Source organism: Erythrolamprus reginae, chromosome 1 (genome assembly GCF_031021105.1).
Source record: "Erythrolamprus reginae isolate rEryReg1 chromosome 1, rEryReg1.hap1, whole genome shotgun sequence".
Taxonomy (NCBI): domain Eukaryota; kingdom Metazoa; phylum Chordata; class Lepidosauria; order Squamata; family Dipsadidae; genus Erythrolamprus; species Erythrolamprus reginae.
Genome location: NC_091950.1, coordinates 200,324,557 through 200,342,474, shown reverse-complemented (window position 1 = coordinate 200,342,474; position 17,918 = coordinate 200,324,557).

Genomic DNA, 17,918 nt, shown 5'->3' with positions numbered 1-17,918 from the left:
GGATCACCATCACTGCTCTATATATTTGACCTGCAACTCAATTAAAAATATTTGGACTAGCACAGAAACCTGAATAAAATCAATACAGTAACTAATTTAATGAACTGCATGTTTGTATATTTAGATTGTGAGTTCATCTTGCGGTGAATTGAACTTGGAACATCCAAATGTTCTATACATATCAATAATGTCTTCCTATGACACAACTTTCTTCATAGCGGGACTGCTTTGCCACATTCTCTGCTGAGGAGTTGCATGATGTTTCTTCTACACTCCCTATTTTTCCACATAATCTACATCCCATTCTATGGCCTTCCTCCAGCAAGACACAAGGGCTTATATGCCCTGTCGGTACCACTCCTTGTTCTGGTCACAAAGCCATTTCTGCACTGTGCGAATCACCTCTAATGGCCTCATCCTCTATGCCCAGCGACTTACTATACTTCTGTTGACTGCAGATTCTCCATACACTGTGCACAAATGTTTGTGAATGTTCCCAACAGTTTCTTTCTACACAGTGAGAAATTCAATGACAACACATTCCTTGTAATGTACATCACTTACAGATTCCATTTTGAAACACTGCTGCAGCTATGCTATCTGTCTGAAGAAATGCAAAATTTACACATGCACTCCTGACAATTCAAATAATGTATATCTAAGGTTTTGCATTTGTACCATTACTGTAGGCTCAGGGGAAAAATGTGGTGCATTAATTTCTGGGCTACCCTCATGGTATCTTTATAAAACACGTAAGTAATAAATAATTTGAAAATTATTTAAGAGAAAAAATGCAATGAAATATGTCAAATGCAATATGTGCTGTTTTAAATAGAATATGTGCTCTGAGTTGTAAACTAAAATAAGGTAGCTCTATAATTGCACAAATTATATAAATAAATAAAATATACTGTTTGGTTAGCAAATGTTCTATAATATTCTTTTAAAATGCAACCACTGATAACATGCATATTTGGTTAGCATTAAACTTTCCAAAATATATTTTTCCTCTAATTTAGCATTCTGTGTTGCACTGGCTAACCAAAATGCTGAATATTGCTTTCTGTGTTTTTGTTTGTTTGTTTTTTGAGTTAACAATAATGGACATTATCAGACTCCGTAGTGATAGAAATTATTTTTTGTTTGTTTTTCTTTAGGGAGTTTCAGGATATCAAACAGTTGAGGGCTGGATATTGTTGCAATTTTTTTTTGATTTCCCAGGTTTGCATCTGTAAATCTTGGGGAATGACTATTTTTTGCAGCTATAATATTTGAGAAAAACTTTGCAGTATAGAGCTGTAGACTGTGCCAACAAATGATAAAAATTTTGCCTTCTTTTTATTTTTTAATGTGAGAACTTTATTACATTTATTGGTGCTCTGCAAAGAGCATGCCTGTGGTGTGCCAGGCAAAGCATTGGCCATAACTGTCAGCTATTGCAAAACTTGAAATTTGTCTGGTTTTTTTTTTTTAAAAAAAACAACAACTAGCATAGCCAATTTTGAAGATACACTGAATGAATCAGAGATAGGAACTTTGAAGCAGGCTGCTAGTGCTGGACACCACTAGAGAAGAAGACATTGTTAAAGACATTTTCTTTTCTTCATCTCTTTAATTCCAATTTACAAGCAGACCCATGCTCTTGCCAATTAGCAACAGATTCTTTTCAAGCAATTATTTTTTTTCAAGTTTTAGTGAACATGCTAGTGAATATTGCAACATTTCAAATAAGGCTCTGTCCTACATCATTTTCAGTCTTTCATCAATTCCCCCTGCTTAGTGGAGCCATAATTTATGTAAGTCATTATCCACCTAACATTTCTTGTTTCAACAATATGAAAGCAGGTGAAGCTAAGCAGAATCACATGTACAATTACCTGTACTAGTGCAATTAACACACACACACACACACACACACACACACACACACACACACACACACACAGAGGCTGTGGGCTCTCTCCATTTTTACAGGCACTTCACATCCTAGCCACAAACTGTTTCAACTCCTATCCCCAAAATGATGCTAGACAGCAGTGAGGGCAAACCTTTTCTTTCCTTGGGTGCTGAAAGAGTGTTCATGTGCTCTATTGTGCATGCACAAGTGCCCACACCCATAATTCAATGCCTGGGGAGGGTGAAAACAGCTTTCCCTGCCTCTCGGATGCCCACTGGGGGCTGGAAATGGCCTGTTTCTCAACTTCTGGTGGGCCCGGTAGACCTGTTTTTCACCCTCCCCAGGCTCCAAATTCTTCTTTGGAGCTGGAGGAGAGTAAAAAAGGCCCTCCCCCATCCCCCCGGAGGCTCTCTGGAAGCCAAAAATGTCCTCCCAGAGCCTCTGTGTGAGCCAAAAATCAGCTGGCCAGCACACAAATGCACATTGGAGTTGAGGTAGGGCAACAGCTCACATGCCAGCAGATATGGCTTCATGTGCCACCCGTGGCACCCATGCCATAGGTTTGCCATCACTGCACACCAGAACAACTAGACACAAGAACAGCTTTTTCCCAAATGCATCATTCTGCTAAACAAATAATTCCCTCCACGCTGTCAAACTACTGTATTTACTAAGTCTGCACTACTATTAATCTTCTCAACATTCCCATCACCCATCTTCTCCCATTAATGACTGTATGACTGCAACTTTGTTGCTAGTATCCTTATTGTTATGTCTCTGCCCAGTGACTAGTGGAGGAATTGCATTGGGTGTTCCTGTCACTGCGTAGAGACGAATCTCGGCGGGAACTATGCTGTGTGCTAATTGGCAGAGCATTATGGGCTGTAGTATAAATGGGCTGTCTCCAGCCTAAGTTACCTTAAGTTCATTCTATTGCTTGTACTGGTTGTTATCCATGTTGGACTTGAATAAAGCTGCGGTTGATTACCTAGCTGTGCCTCCAACTTAATACTTATGATTTAGTTTTACTGGTTCCTAATATGATTTGATTACTTATTTGCACCTCATGACTATCATTAAGTGTTGTACCTTATGATTCTTGATGAACATATCTTTTATGTATAGTGAGAGCATGTCCAAGACAAATTTCTTGAATATTTTATCATGCTTGGCCAATAAAATTCTATTCTAGTCTGTTCTTATCAAGTGTTTCTAGGGTTGGAAATTGTTCTATGGTTCATTGGAAGCCTGTCCAGGATAGGATTTATAGATTATCCATCAAGTATTTGTTTTGTAGCACTTCATTTTTTTGCATTCATTCTATAAGTTTCTGTAAAACTTTGTGTAAACAGAAAATCATTCCTCATAGAAAGATATTGCAAAAAGGTTCATTTCAACAATAATGGATTATATGGCTTGAACAATTTTGTAGAAACATGTAATAGCTTCACTTTGAGGTGGTAGGTTTTGTAGAGCAAAATAGCCTAAGGCTATAGCCCTGAAAGAAGACTGTAGCCTATAGTTCAGGCTGTCTTAGATTTATTAGTGTTTCATTCCTGTCAAGTTATGACTTTTACCAATATAATAGCTGAACATATTTAATATAACAGTTAGTGGTAAAGACTTCAGAGTTAGTTATGGAGAATAAGAATAAAGGAGAGATGTTTTACTTCTAAGCCCTTGGCTGGACTTTTAGAAAATACAGTGATACCTCGTCTTACAAACTTAATTGGTTCCGGGATGAGGTTCTTAAGGTGAAAAGTTTGTAAGGCGAAACAATGTTTCCCATAGGAATCAATGGAAAAACGATTAATGTGTGCAAGGCCAAAATTCACCCCTTTTGCCAGCCGAAGCGCCCGTTTCTGCGCTGCTGGGACTCCCCTGAGGCTCCCCTCCATGGGAAACCCCACCTCCAGACTTCTGTGTTTTTACGATGCTGCAGGGGAATCCCAGCAGGGGAATCCCAGCATCGCAAAAACAAGTGCTTCGCTGTCAACGGAAGTCCAGAGGTGAGGTTTCCCCATGGAGAGGAGCCTCAGGGGAATCCCAGCAGTGCAAAAATGGGTGCTTCATTGGCAACGGAAGTCTGGAGGTGGGGTTTCCCAGCAAAGGAGCATCAGTGAAATCGCAGCATCGCACAAACACCGAAGTCCTTGAAACCCCACCTCCGGACCTCTTTGTTTTTGCGATGCTGCAATTTCACTGATGCTCCCCTTGCTGGGAAACCCCACCTCCGGACAAAAACAGGTGCTTCACTGGCAACGGAAGTCTGGAGGTGGGGCATCCCAGTGGCAGCGGCGGGTTTGTAAGGTGAAAATAGTTTGTAAGAAGAGGCAAAAAAATCTTAAAACCCGGGTTTGTATCTCGAAAAGTTTGTATGACGAGGCGTTTGTAAGATGAGGTATCACTGTATCTGGTTAGCCAATAAGCGAAATTGGCTGCATCTTAATAATATAGGATACATAAGTAAGGGAGAGAGAAAGAGTAAAGGAGAGAGGGAAGTAGGGAGAGAGGGAGGAGAGAGAGAGAGATGATACATGATAGATATACAGACAAACAGACAGGCTGTATACATGAGGAGTGTCAGCTCACAATGACATATCATTGCAACTTTTTACCCCCTTGCTAAACTGGGGGTGAGCACGGCCAGCACATAATGCATCCGAGCCACGAGTTTGACATTCTTGGTATAGATAAATAGATGATAGATATCAAGAGAGACGGGGGGAGAAGGGGGGGACAGACAGACAGACATAGATAATAGATATAAAGAGGGAGAAAGAGAGGTAGACAGACATATACACACTGCACACAAATACTTACACAAACACCTTCTAAGTCTTAACTATTGATAAACATTCCAAATGTAATAAAATACTTTACATAAATCCTAAACTAAACTAGTTTGCCAACTATGATATCATATACTGAAATAATGAACATTAAGTGAAACAGGAAAAATGTAATTTTGAAGTAAATAAAATAAAAGGTCTTAGCATGCAAATGTGTTTCCCTAAAATGTATACTCAAAAAAGTACACAATAGTGAATATTTTGGTGAGTAAAACACTGTTGTAAATGTGAATGTCAGAAGTGTATTCTCATCCATACAGAGCCCAGGAAGCACCAATAACTATAAAATTAGAGATCAGACCATGTGGAAATAAGGGCACTGATATTGGAATGGTCTCATTTGTATTTTCATCTTCATTGTTAGAAATGTGCCCTGGTCTGGCTTAAATCTTTGCAGTATTTTGAAAGTAGCTCCTTTTTTTCTGCCACTTCTGTCTCCTCTTTCACATAAGGATGGGAGAATTTGGAAATATTGTTCTTCCAGGTGCTGGAAGAATCTAGAAGACACACTTGAGGGATGCTTTGCAGCTTTTCCTCTTTTAGCAGCAGCTGCATTTAGAGAAGGGCTGGAGAGTAACGCAGGGGAGAAACTATTTGGCTATTAACAGCCTAATGTACATTACAACAAAGTCAATAAAGCAGTCAGTGCAGCATGTTGCTTTTGACCTCTGTCATCATTGAGAAAATATATATATTTAGATGTGATAATGATAGTGTGGCTATCTCAAACCCAAACTAAATGAAATGATGCTTTGTACTAGAGGTCCAGAGTGAGTTATTTCCAAAAAAGACAGTCCTAAAATTAAAGATCCAGTCACAAAGTCAGGAAGTTACTAGTAGAACTTGCAGTGGGTGGTCAGGTTAGGAGTACAGGTGAAGAAAGAAGGGGATAATTTCAATCGTGATGGGTCCATCAGGAGCATGCTCTTATATAGCTAAAGTTTAGTATCCTGCTGGTTTATTATCATCTGCAAATTTGGTAAGTTCCCCTTCTATTCCCTCATCTAAATCATTAATGAAGCTACTGAAGAGTATTTGGCCTAAGATGAAACCTTGTGGTACCCCACTATTTACTTCTTTCTATGAGGATGTAGTATCATTAGGGTTTACTCATTGAGTATGATTTATCAGCCAACTACAAATCCATCTGATGGTCTTTTAATCTATTTCTGATCAAAAACCTCATTTTTGGAAAAATAATATAGATGTCACAAAAAATCTAAAAATGCTTGGCCGGCAGGTTGCCCCTGCAGTTGAATAATGTAGATCAAAGAATAAAGGCAGCTCTCTTACCTTCACCCTCTTTAGCTGTGATTTGTCAGTGAAGTTCTGAGAGGGTGACTGGCAAGTGTTTGTCAGGTGTAATACTGAGATAATATTTGATTTACAGGTGGAAGGCTGTAATTACTGCAGAGGGAAAGGAATGCTGACTCACGACAATTAAGCTACAACCTGATTGGCTTAGAAATGTATAAACAGTAATGCACCTTTGTGTTTTGTTGTGGTTCATTGTGGTTGGTTAGTACTGGTTCGTAGCTTGTGGGTTGTCTGTAGTAAGAATGGTGTTATATAGAGTAAGATAGTACATATATATTTTTGATACAAAGAAGAGTAAAATATCTTCAAAAGAATTCCTGCTGCATTGTCTTTGTTCTTCAAAGACTTCAGCTCCTGGTACATTCATCCAGTTCCTGGTATAGTCACCCAGTAGCTTCCCAAAGTAACTCTGACAGTGTTAATCAACTCCCTGAACCATGGTAAGTGTTGTGCTATCCAGCAAGTAGCCATGATCAACAACTCCTAAATGTAGCCAATGCAATACTCAAAAGTAGACAAAACGACTAAACATCTCATCCAGGCAAACAATGATTCCTCAATAAAAACAGTGAACAAAAGTAGCAATTCTCCCCCAACCCTTCAGTTACCATAATAGAATATATAACCGATAACAGAGCTATCAGAACCTGGCTCTATTACCTGGTTTAAATCTCCTGGAGAACCCTCTCTTTAAATATGTAAAAGCAATCTTTCAAAATACCAGTAAATGCATGCTTTCAAAATGCTGCATAGATGGAAGAATATGCCAGAGGTCCATCCCAAATAGACCATGGAGGGAAAGGCTCAGTGGGGAGGATCCACTCTGCACCAACCCCTCAGGACCAACATTTAGAAGGTGCTGAAGATTTTCATGCAGCAAAACCAATGCCAAGAGAAGTTGGAAAACACTGTTTCTAAAATGGATTTGCTAAATTCAAATGCTGGGGAATTGATAGAGGTGCTGTCATGACAATACATCTTTTAAAAATAGTGAGTGGGGCATCTTCATGCTGTAGTTAATAGGACATGAAGACTGATTAAGAAGTCAGCAAGGATATATATATGTGTGTGTGTGTGTGTATGGTAAGCAAATATATATAGACATACAGAACTTTATTGTTGTATCTCAAGAATAAAAAATGAAAATAAATTTGCTTTATAAAATATAGTAGCATCTGTCCAATTTCTGAGCTTGCTGTGTTTTTTTCTTTATTTATTTTTATGAGACTGAAACAAAATTTGCATATAGAAGAAAGCAACAGTACAATAGCCTAGATGACATTTTGTGGCATTATAAACCCTTAAATGTTCATTTTAATTAGAGACTGTAAACCTGTCACTTTAGGTGGTTTTGTGCCGATCCATTAAAACTCCACAGCTATCTTTCCTTTTCAGTACAATGGACATAAAAGAGATTAGAAATAGTCGCAATGCCTAAATCCTGGGAAATTTTTGCAAAATGCAGAGGAACATGTAGGGAAAAAAATAGAATGTGTGCTTTGATCTTTGAAACAGATTGCATATTTCCTTTCTTATCTTGCCACTCTTTTACCCTCTATTTTGCATGGGGGAAGAAATGGGAAATTCTATTGACCTCTCACTTGATTTGAAAGATCAACAGATTGTTCCTGAAATGCCTATTGATCAAAGTCTAAATTGGCAGTTCTGAATGATCATTGTTACCCCATCAAAGTATTTCTGTTCCCTGCCTTTTTTTCCAGATCAAAAAACAATCCTAAACTAATAAAAAATAATCTGTTGAATGCTCCTCTCTAACCATAGGTGGACTTTTAGAAGTTGCTTTCTCCCCCTTATTGTTATTTCTCTCCTACTTAGGCACATACATTGCTTCCTCTACAATCTGTTTTGCCCATGATCTTGTGGTGGGTCTACATTGTTCTTCAGCGACCCCACTGTCTTTCTCATTCTGCTGCTCTTCTGGAGTGCTCTCTTGCATGAGGTTGAGGTTTATTATACCTTCATTTAGTCAATCACAATTGAGCCTATGGGGGAGAATTTCTCCCCAATCTCCATCCAACCCTAGTGATCTGTGCTAGAGGATGAATTAGCAGTCCAATGCCAGGAACAGTGCTCCCAGATTTGGATGCATGTGGAGGAACAGGGTCATGAGTAGTGATGGGCGAACTGAACCCGCTGCAGCGTCCTTTCACATAAAAATAACAATGTTATTTGAAGACCTCCCTTTGAAGGAGCTGGTGAATCCCTCCCACAAAGAGATTCCAGTTTCGGAGCTTTGACGTCACTGGCAGGTTGCTAAGGATGCCAAGGTGATTCCATGGAATCCAGGAAGTGATCACCTTGGTGTCCTTAGCAACCTGCCGGTGATGTCAAAGCTCCGCCCCCGGAATCTCTTCATGGGAGGGATTCCCCATTCGGGTTCGAGTTTGGGTTCGGTTTGGATTCGGCCGAATTTTGTGTAAAATTCGGCCGAACTTGCCGAACCCAAACACCGTTGGGTTCGCCCATCACTAGTCATGAGTTTAACTTCCAGGAGACTGAGGTCATGGCTCATGATAAAACAAAAGGAGGCCACCTCCTGAAATAAGCCTGGTTTTCGGACAACAACTCACTTAAAAAACACATTGATATACCACCAGCATACCAGGCATTAAGACATCAGCAAAGACTTAAGGGGGATGGATTATTGCGGTTTGATTAAGATTGGGGGTGGGATTCTCCCCATAAGCATAGAGATTGGCCCAATGAAGGAGTGATAAACCTCAATTGCATGCAAGTGAGCACGCCAGAAGAGCAGCAGAATGAGAAAAATGGGGGAGAGGGTGAAGAACAAAGTAAACCTACCAGAAGATCATGGGCAAAACAGATGTTAAAGGAGACAATGTGTGTACCTAAGGAGGAGAGAAATAAAATAAGGAGGAGAAAGCAGCAATATGTACCTTCAAAGCAATGCTTAATAGCCTTACTTTACCCACCTGCCCAACCCCGGGAAAGAAAGGGGCAATATACAAAGGGAAAAGAAACCCCATCTTTCAGCATGACTAAGGCAGAAACAACAAAGCTAATTACAGGAGGGAAGAAAGGGTGTGGGCCCATTACGTGTGCAATGACTAAATTGAGTAGCATTCTAGAAAAGCAAGCATTTCTTCAATGGGGATTTTAATACTCTGAAAAGTATTAAAAAGTCAGTAGGGACTGATGAAAGCTTAGTAACTTTTAGTAGTTTTAAATAAATTTTAAATATTCCGAAGATCGTGATGGCTATTATCTCTTCCCAGAATTCGAACCTGCAGAGTATGCCTTGTAAGGCACTGGCTTTAACCTCTAGACTACAGGCTCTCCTCTCAGCTTGTACCAGGAAAGAGTTATATGTTTAAGTTATATTATTTCAACAGAAACAAAACAAAACAAATATGCATATACATATACACGTACACGTACACATATACATACACATACTCATATATCTCCAAGTCTGCGGAGAGGGGCGGCATACAAATCTAATAAATTATTATTATTATTATTGTTGTTGTTGTTGTTGTTGTTGTTGTTATATACACATACATATTATATGTAGGTCTTGGCATATTTTGGTCTTCTCCTGTGTAAGATTGACGATGTTTCAATGATGTCTCACTCATTATCTTTAGGCTGGTGTTTTCAGCTTTGTGCTAGAGTGAACAGAGTATGATTGCAGCTGCCATCTTTCTATAAATATCGGTAGGGGTGTATGGAGTGCTGGTTTAATTGCTGTAAGCAGGCTGGTTGGCTGTGTTGTAACATCTTGATTAGTTGATGGAGTAATACCTTGAGTAGTCGATGCAGTTGGTGTTTGCAGAATAGTTGATGTTTGCAGATTAGGAGTGACATCCTGAGTAGTTGTTGGAGTTAATGTTTGCAGATTAGTTGGCTGTTTTGTAATGTATGTCTGTGGTGTAACATCCCAGGTTTTGATTTGGCTCCAAGTTTATGGTCTGGCTATGTGTTTATGGTGTGTGTCAGTTTGCTTTGTTTGGGTATCGGAGGAGGATGCAGCAGTTGGAGATGCCACCATGGTTTGGCTTTTGGGTGGTGGTTATATTTTGTCTGTGGGGTGGGTATGGGTTTAAGTCTGGTGAGGGTGAATGGTGGTGGCGTCCTGTGTTGTTCTGCATTCGGTGTCAGTTTCATGGCTGGGATTCATTTGTTGATTAGAGCTAGTTTCCTCATGTCTGGTAGGCTGGAGGTATTGTCACGTTTGTTCATGTTGTGAGGGTGTTTCTATTTCAATGGCTTCTATAATTATTCTCTTGTTGAAATGTTAAGTTTTGGAGATTAATTTGGTTCTTTCAGAATCAATTTCATGTCCTGCTGTTTTCAGGTTTTGGAAAAGGGAGGAAGTTTTTCTTCTTTTCTGGTTGCATTCTTGTGTTTTGCAATTCATGTGTTTATAGTTTGTCATTCTGGATATAGAGCATCAGGAATATATTACGTATTCCATATATATCACATATTCCATATATATCCATTGTTCAGAAGTTAAATCCATACTTGCACAGAATTCAAATCCAATACATACAAATCCAATAAATAAATAAATAAACAAACAAACAAACAAACAAACAAACAAACAAATTCATATTTCATTAGCAGCAGTTTTAAATTTGCTGATTTATTTCTGAAATAGCTATTCAGTTCTGTTCTGGTTGGGAGATAATTTAGAATAACTGATTCACTTGTACTTTTCAGTCCGAAAGGAATTTGGCAGCATCCTTTATTCTCAGAGTCTTCCATTGTATACAAATTGCCCAAACAGAACCCCTTTCCTACTAATTAATGAAAATACCTTAGAAACTGGTAATATGACTGAAAGGAGAAATCATCAAATTAACTAGTCTTGAAAAGAATATGAAAGTCCAGTCTTGAAATTCCAATGCTACAGACTAGAATTCAGCTAAGATGTTTTTTCTATTTTATATAACCATCAGGACTCAAATTTAGCTTGAACGAAGTTCAACTATAATTGTATAAATCTTTGGCATGGCTCTGTAAAATATTTCAGTAAGAACATTTATCTATTATGTTTACATTGATTCTTCACAAACTAAGAATCATTAGGGTAAAGTCCTTGCCCAAAGTTATTACTAACAAATTTCACATTCTTTAGAGCAAAGATCTACAAGTTTACCAGAAGAGATTATGTTCAAGCGTATTATTCCAAAGATTACAGACATAATATCAATTTAATTAATTTCCTATTAAAATGCTTGAATAACTTAGGAACCTTGATTCATCTAAAGTATCTAATCCCTGTGGAACTTCAAAAATAACAGTGTTTGAGCTTCCCAAAAGCATTTTGAGATAAAGTTGTTTTACTTTTACTAAAAAAAATAAATATGGAATTGTATTAGCATAGCTTAGCTTGAATCAAAATTCTACTTGTACCTCACTATATTTTCCCCATATAAATTTTGCAGTATTGGTACTAAGTATTCAAACTGATCTCTGCACAAAGAAAGGTTCTAAAGCCTGCTAGGAGTTTGGTATAGTCAAATAATAATTCTCAAGTTGAATCTAAAGAGCAGCTGAATGTTGAAATTACTAATTCCAACCAGTGACTGAAAGGAAAATAAATGTAATAAAGTTGAATGTGTGAAAAATTAAATCCACCTTTCCCAACAGGCAATTGAAAATTTATGCAGTGAAACACATTCAGAATGCCCAGTCGAAGAAATTATTCACTCATATAAATTCATTTAAAATTCTCTGGTTAAAAAAAGAGGAAAATCTTTCAAAATGTAAATCAACTTTGATGTTAAATTCATCTTCATCACAGTCATCTCTGTGCAATACTCAAGAGAATGGCAGGCCATCTGTCTAGATCTTCTTTCATTTGTATCCAAATAAGAGATAAATTCAAATGTACCAACTGAAATCTGCTTCCATTTTTAAAACAAGATAAACAAATAAATAATAATCCAACCTGTGGCACAACACAATCCTTCTACCTTCTACAATGACTCCACGACCCAATGGAGCATAACCAAGCAGACTCCTAATTTAATTACGTTCAATTGTGATAGCAATATGCAAGTGGTATAGGCAGAGCAGGGATCTGCAGAGACAGAGGGCCTAGATTTCCCCTTCCTCAGATTACAATAGGAGCCATCATAGAAGAGCAGAATGGAAAGAGGGAGAGTGGAACTGGCCTTGGTGATGCAGCTATCTAACCTTCTCCTCCATTGCTGTTCCCAAGGCAGCTGTCATTGTAATAGCAGCACTGACATTATTGCATGTTGTGGTATAGCAATGCACATCCAGCCCTTTCATACTGGTGGTTGCAGTTTTGCATAGAAGTATATAGAGGAGGCAGTGACTTGCCTCATGTCATTGCTATGCATGCTTTGTAATTTTGTGACAAATTCACAGCTTGATGCAAACAACACACCTAAATGTGTTTGCTCATTTACCTCAATCCCTTGTACAGTTTCAGAATTTCTAATTATGTTCAGAAGAACTTTTTAATCCAGAAAAGGAAAGAGAGAGAGAGAGAGAGTTGATTAGCTTGTATCATAAAATAAATTTAATTAGGGAAATGACAAACCATTAATGCCCCTGGTGAGTTATAGAGTGAATAATTATTGTGGTGGAATGTAGCTCTTAGCAGTTATCTCCAAAGGAATACTGCTATTAACAGAGAAAAAAGTTTTCAGCATTAAAATATAGAACATTTCTAATAGAGTTATTCTTCAAGACAGAGATGCATCAGTTAATAGTTATAGTTATAATACTGTACTTCATGACTATATGAATGTAACTCAATTTCCAATGGATGCCATAGATAAGCATGCAAAGGATTGGGTCTTTGTACTTCCCCTTTGCTCATGGAAGATATAAGAGATGTTTTGTGAAACAAATAGTGGCAATCTTGTGCTGTCCCCAGAGTGACAGTAATATAGCCGGTATGTTTCAGGACCAAGAAATACTTGTGCAACAAGTCACCAACCTGTCCTTTCATTGAAATAATAGAACTACCAATAGAAACAGACAATGAAAGCTTCTCAGAGAAATCACAACTTTTCTCTGAGAAGTGGGAATTTTAATCTGATGATTTCTCTGATATCACTGAGTTCACTGTGATTGAAGCATATATCACAGGTATCCTGAAGTCTCTATATGCAAAGAGAGCTAATTGGCTGGACTGAGAGATTTGACTAATTAGATTGGGGGTGTCAAAGTCATGGCCCATGGGTTGGATTCATCATGCACCCCGTCCCCAGTTTAGCGAAGTAGTGGGAAGTCATGAAACATCACGTCGTAAACGTGAGTTTGACACCCCTGAGCTAGATTGAGAAACCTGACATTATTCTAGCCACTGTTTTACTTCAGCTCCAGAATATCTAACAATGGTTTCTAAAACTGTTTTGTAAAATAGTAATGCTTATAAACTATATGTCAGGTTCCAGGAAATCATCAAAAGGAAAAGTCGAAAACAAGCGTCTGCACTCAGAGTTGTTTACTTCTTTAACTCCTGGCATTCCTCAATGATCATTATATGAATAGGAATTTTGTCAGCAACAATCAGATGATATGTCTGCCACCTATTTAACATGCAGTGTTTCCCTCCCCATGACTCCACCCTATCCCATCTTTTCTCACTGCAAGCCACGATCACAAAGCTGTTTGGTGATTCCTGCATGCGCCCAACGACTGCCGCTAGCCCACTGGGTGCCTCCAGTCTTTGCAGAACATTTGTGAGGTTGGCAACAAATGGGAGGCTCTCTCCAGCAGCACAAACCATCCATCTGCTCAAAGCAAATGGGAATGGCTAACCTCCCAAGTCTAGAGGCCATAGCAGAACGCAAAAGACACCTAGTGCAGCCAGAGACCACCAAAGACTGAAACTCCTGAAATTTCATGGATGTCCTAATTTTTACCTGAACAAGGAAGGACCATACAGGATCACTTACCATGGGGTCCTCCACTGGTTCATCATCACTAGTACTGGAATCCTCCACCTCCACAGGTGCAGCATCAATAATAATAGAGGGATGTCACCTTTTGTGACATGCACATGCTTTCAGTGTTTGGCAACTGTTACTCCTCACTGGGGCTTCTACCCAGCTGTACTAAGGTATTAGGGGTAGGAACTATAGTTTTTCAGCTATCAGGGCACTTCACAACACAATGTCCTGGCTTTCCACAGTGGAAACAAATCAATGCTACCGTGGCAAGCATAGTCCTGGACTGGTTGATGACATAACTGGTGTTCTTGGTGGTACAATAATTTGTGTCCCAGGTGATCGCTGGCTCTGTTTTGTTGCTATGCTAGCCCTCTGTTTGGGGTCCAATCCATACAAGATCTATCCTCTCTTCATAATTCGACATCAATATCCATCACAGCTTGAATCCAAGCAATGAGATGTAGTGGCAAACTACGGGTCACACATGGTTGTCTCAACTGTCTTTCTAACTCTGTGTTGAATTGATGAACTAGCAGGTTCTCTAGAAAGCCACGCACCTTGCCTGCCAAGCATCTAAACTGGTATATATAGTACACTATTGACCTGCCTCTTTGCACTATTGACATCACCTCCCTCTCTGCTTGCTGCACATGGGTTGAATTCTAAAATGCTTCCTGTAATGCTGCTAGGAAAAGGCCTATGTCCCCCAGCTCTGGTGCATGATCCCTGTATAGGTCAGCCACCCATTCAGCTGCCTCGCCCTCCAACATGGCTGCAACAGCCATCACCATGTCCCACTAGGAATTGTATAGGTGACCATACCTATCAATATGGTAAACCACCTGACCCATGAATAGACCGATTATATCTGAGTTGCCATCAAACAACATATTTAATGCAGACAGTCCCAGCGGATCACCAGACCCTGCCCCTGTCCACCTGGACCTGTTCCAAAAGGAATACCCTGTCCAGTGACTCCAAAGCAACTTTGTCCAGGTGGGGCCCCGCTAGTGGGCTTGTTTGTTATGGGTTCTCCAACCATGGCCCCGAATCTGAAATGCTAGGTCCCACATCTGACATAACAAAATAAAGGGAAGTAGGGCCAGGGAGAAATGCTCTGTATTGTGGTATTCCCCCCACGGGCTCGGTCTGTTACTAAATGCCTGTTACAGGAGCCTGAAAGTCAGCAGGGCCAAACATCTCCCTTATAACATCCATTGCCTGACTGACTACTGCTGTCGAATAGCTCCACTATATTCTTCATTCTCTCCACTGGGTGAATGGCTTTGTGTGGGTGTGAGCACTGGAGGGGAATTACCATACATAGGAAGACCCACAGAGCCCTGCCACCAACCTTCAGTATCCCCCTCTTGTCTGTCCCTGCCCTGATAAGCATAAGCCCCAACATCCCTTAGGCACCTGCTCCAGCAATGTTAGCCTCTCCTTAGGTCTTACATTAAGGCCCACAGACAACGAGGGTAGCACCTCTGGAGTAGGCTCAGACATTGCAACTGACTTCTCAGCCAACTTCCCATCCTCCAGGCATCCTTTGGTCCCCTCTGCCATTACCTTTGAATCTCTGTTTAGGAGACGGAAGGCTGCTGATAGGTTCTAGAAAGTCATCAGAAGAAAAACTGAAACACAAGCGTCTACACTCAAAGTTGTTTACTTCTTCAACTCCTGGCATTCACTATTACATGAATGAGAATTTTGTCAGCAGCGAACAGCTGATAGTCCCACCACATGTTTAACATGTAGCATGTCCCTCACTGTGACTCCACCCTCTCCCATCTTTTCTCACTGCAAGCCACAATCACACAGCTGTTCGGTGCTTCACACATGTGCCCAGTGACAGCCACTAGCTAGCTGGGTATATCCAGTCTTTGTAGGACATTTGTGATGTTAGCGACGAATAGGAGGCTTCTCTCAGCAGTTCAAAGTCTCCTTGCCTGAATGGCAGCCCCCAAATTTGGGCCTGACACTATAGCTTGCAACCTCAGCAAAATACCATAGATGAAACATTATAGACAATTATCCATTATTGGATTTCATCTATTTCAAAGTTTTGATGCTCCTTTTCTTTTTAAAAACCCTTCTCTTCCTCCCTTTTTAGAAAACCCATTTGTTGTTTTGATTAATTTCCACTGTCAAAGGCATTTGTTTCCTGTAATTAATCTTAAAAGCTGTGACTGTGCAAATGATGTTGTTTGTCCTCCTGATAAAATATCCACTTGTGTTTTATCTGGTTCACATAAGGAGCTCATCTACTTCTTCACATGTTGCTATAATGTTAATGTTAATTTTGGGAGACGAGATCTCAATGTTAAACATATCTAAAGAGTAATTAGGATAGACCAGAGGAACCAACCCAATATTCAGCTCCTAATGTTCTAAGTGAAAATATATTTTGGATGTGTATAAATAACATGATAGATTATAGGTAGAGGAAAAGAACAAGACTGTAACTCTGATCATACTATCGGTCCAGAATTACTGCAAACTACAGTAAACTACCCATCTCCTCCCACTAATGTCTGTATGATTGTAACTTTGCTATTTGTATCCTTACAATTTATGTTGACTGGTTCCTATATGATTCAATAGCTTATTTGTACCCAGACTATCATGAAGTGTTGTACCTTATGAGTCTTAGTGAACATATCTTTTGTTTTATGTACACTAAGTGAGAGCAGTATTGGGTTCCTACCTGGTACAGGCCACACTGCACACTGGTAGCAAAATGGGAGCTGCCTGTGTAGCTTTGGTTGTTCGGCATGTCTGCACACATGTCCCAGCAAGATTTTGTTTCTGCGCATGCACAGGAAGCAAACTCTCACAAAGAGACAAGCATGTGCATGAGATTTTGACTATTTTTTGCTTCTGAGCATGCACAGAAGCAAAACACCTGCCAAAATCTCACATGCACGTGCATCCCCTCACGAGATTTTGCTTTTTATTAATATTTCTTCTTCATTGCTTATTTGTACCCTATGCCAATCATTGTTGCACCTCATGATTCTTGACAAATGTATCTTTTCTTTTATGTACACTGAGAGCATATGCACCCAATTCCTTGTGTGTCCAATCACACCTGGCCAATAAAATTCAATTCAATTCTACTCTACAGCAGTATAAAACTATCAGTAATTAAAACAAATACCATACAGCATAAACAAACATCTCAGAACCAAGGAGTGAATTCACCCATAATATCAGGACTCCAAGCTTGATGAAAAAGTTAAGTTTTTAATGCCTTGCTAATAGCTGATTTAGTAAGAATGTGTCTTCTTTTCTGCAAGGAACTTGGTATTTCACAACAGGATCTACTTACAGCATGTCATGAGGCATAATGGTATGTTCTTTGCAATATGCTATATTCTTTTTTTACTTTCAAATCGGACATGAATCCAAGCAGAACATAATAAACATAATCAGTTCACCTTCCCAGGAGAACAGCGAGAAATCCAGACTGACTAGCTCTTGTTACATCTACAAGCAATGTCTAATCTAAAAACAAGAAAGGATGCTGAGTAAAATATCTCCACTTGCTATCCAGCATGGAATGCAAATGGGAAATCACAAATGGAACTCTGATGCTATCCAACAGCCCTGACCAAAAATCAAGCAACAATTTCACTCAAGGAATCAACAACTTTCCAAATATACCAAATTGTTAAAACGTTTTGCTTCCTATTTCTGCTATTCCTCATTAGAGTATACTTCTCATTGTTAAGAAGTGAAGGTTAATAAAAGAAAAATAGCACTGCCAAAGTTTTGTATAGTCTCTTCATGATCACAAAAATGATAGACTTGCATGGAACTTAAATGAGGCTGTTTTCAAATTATTACTGTTGTTGTTGTCATTTAGAATTAATATATGTGCCCACTGCCATGAAATAGGAGTGAACTAACCTCTTCTTTTGTGGCATT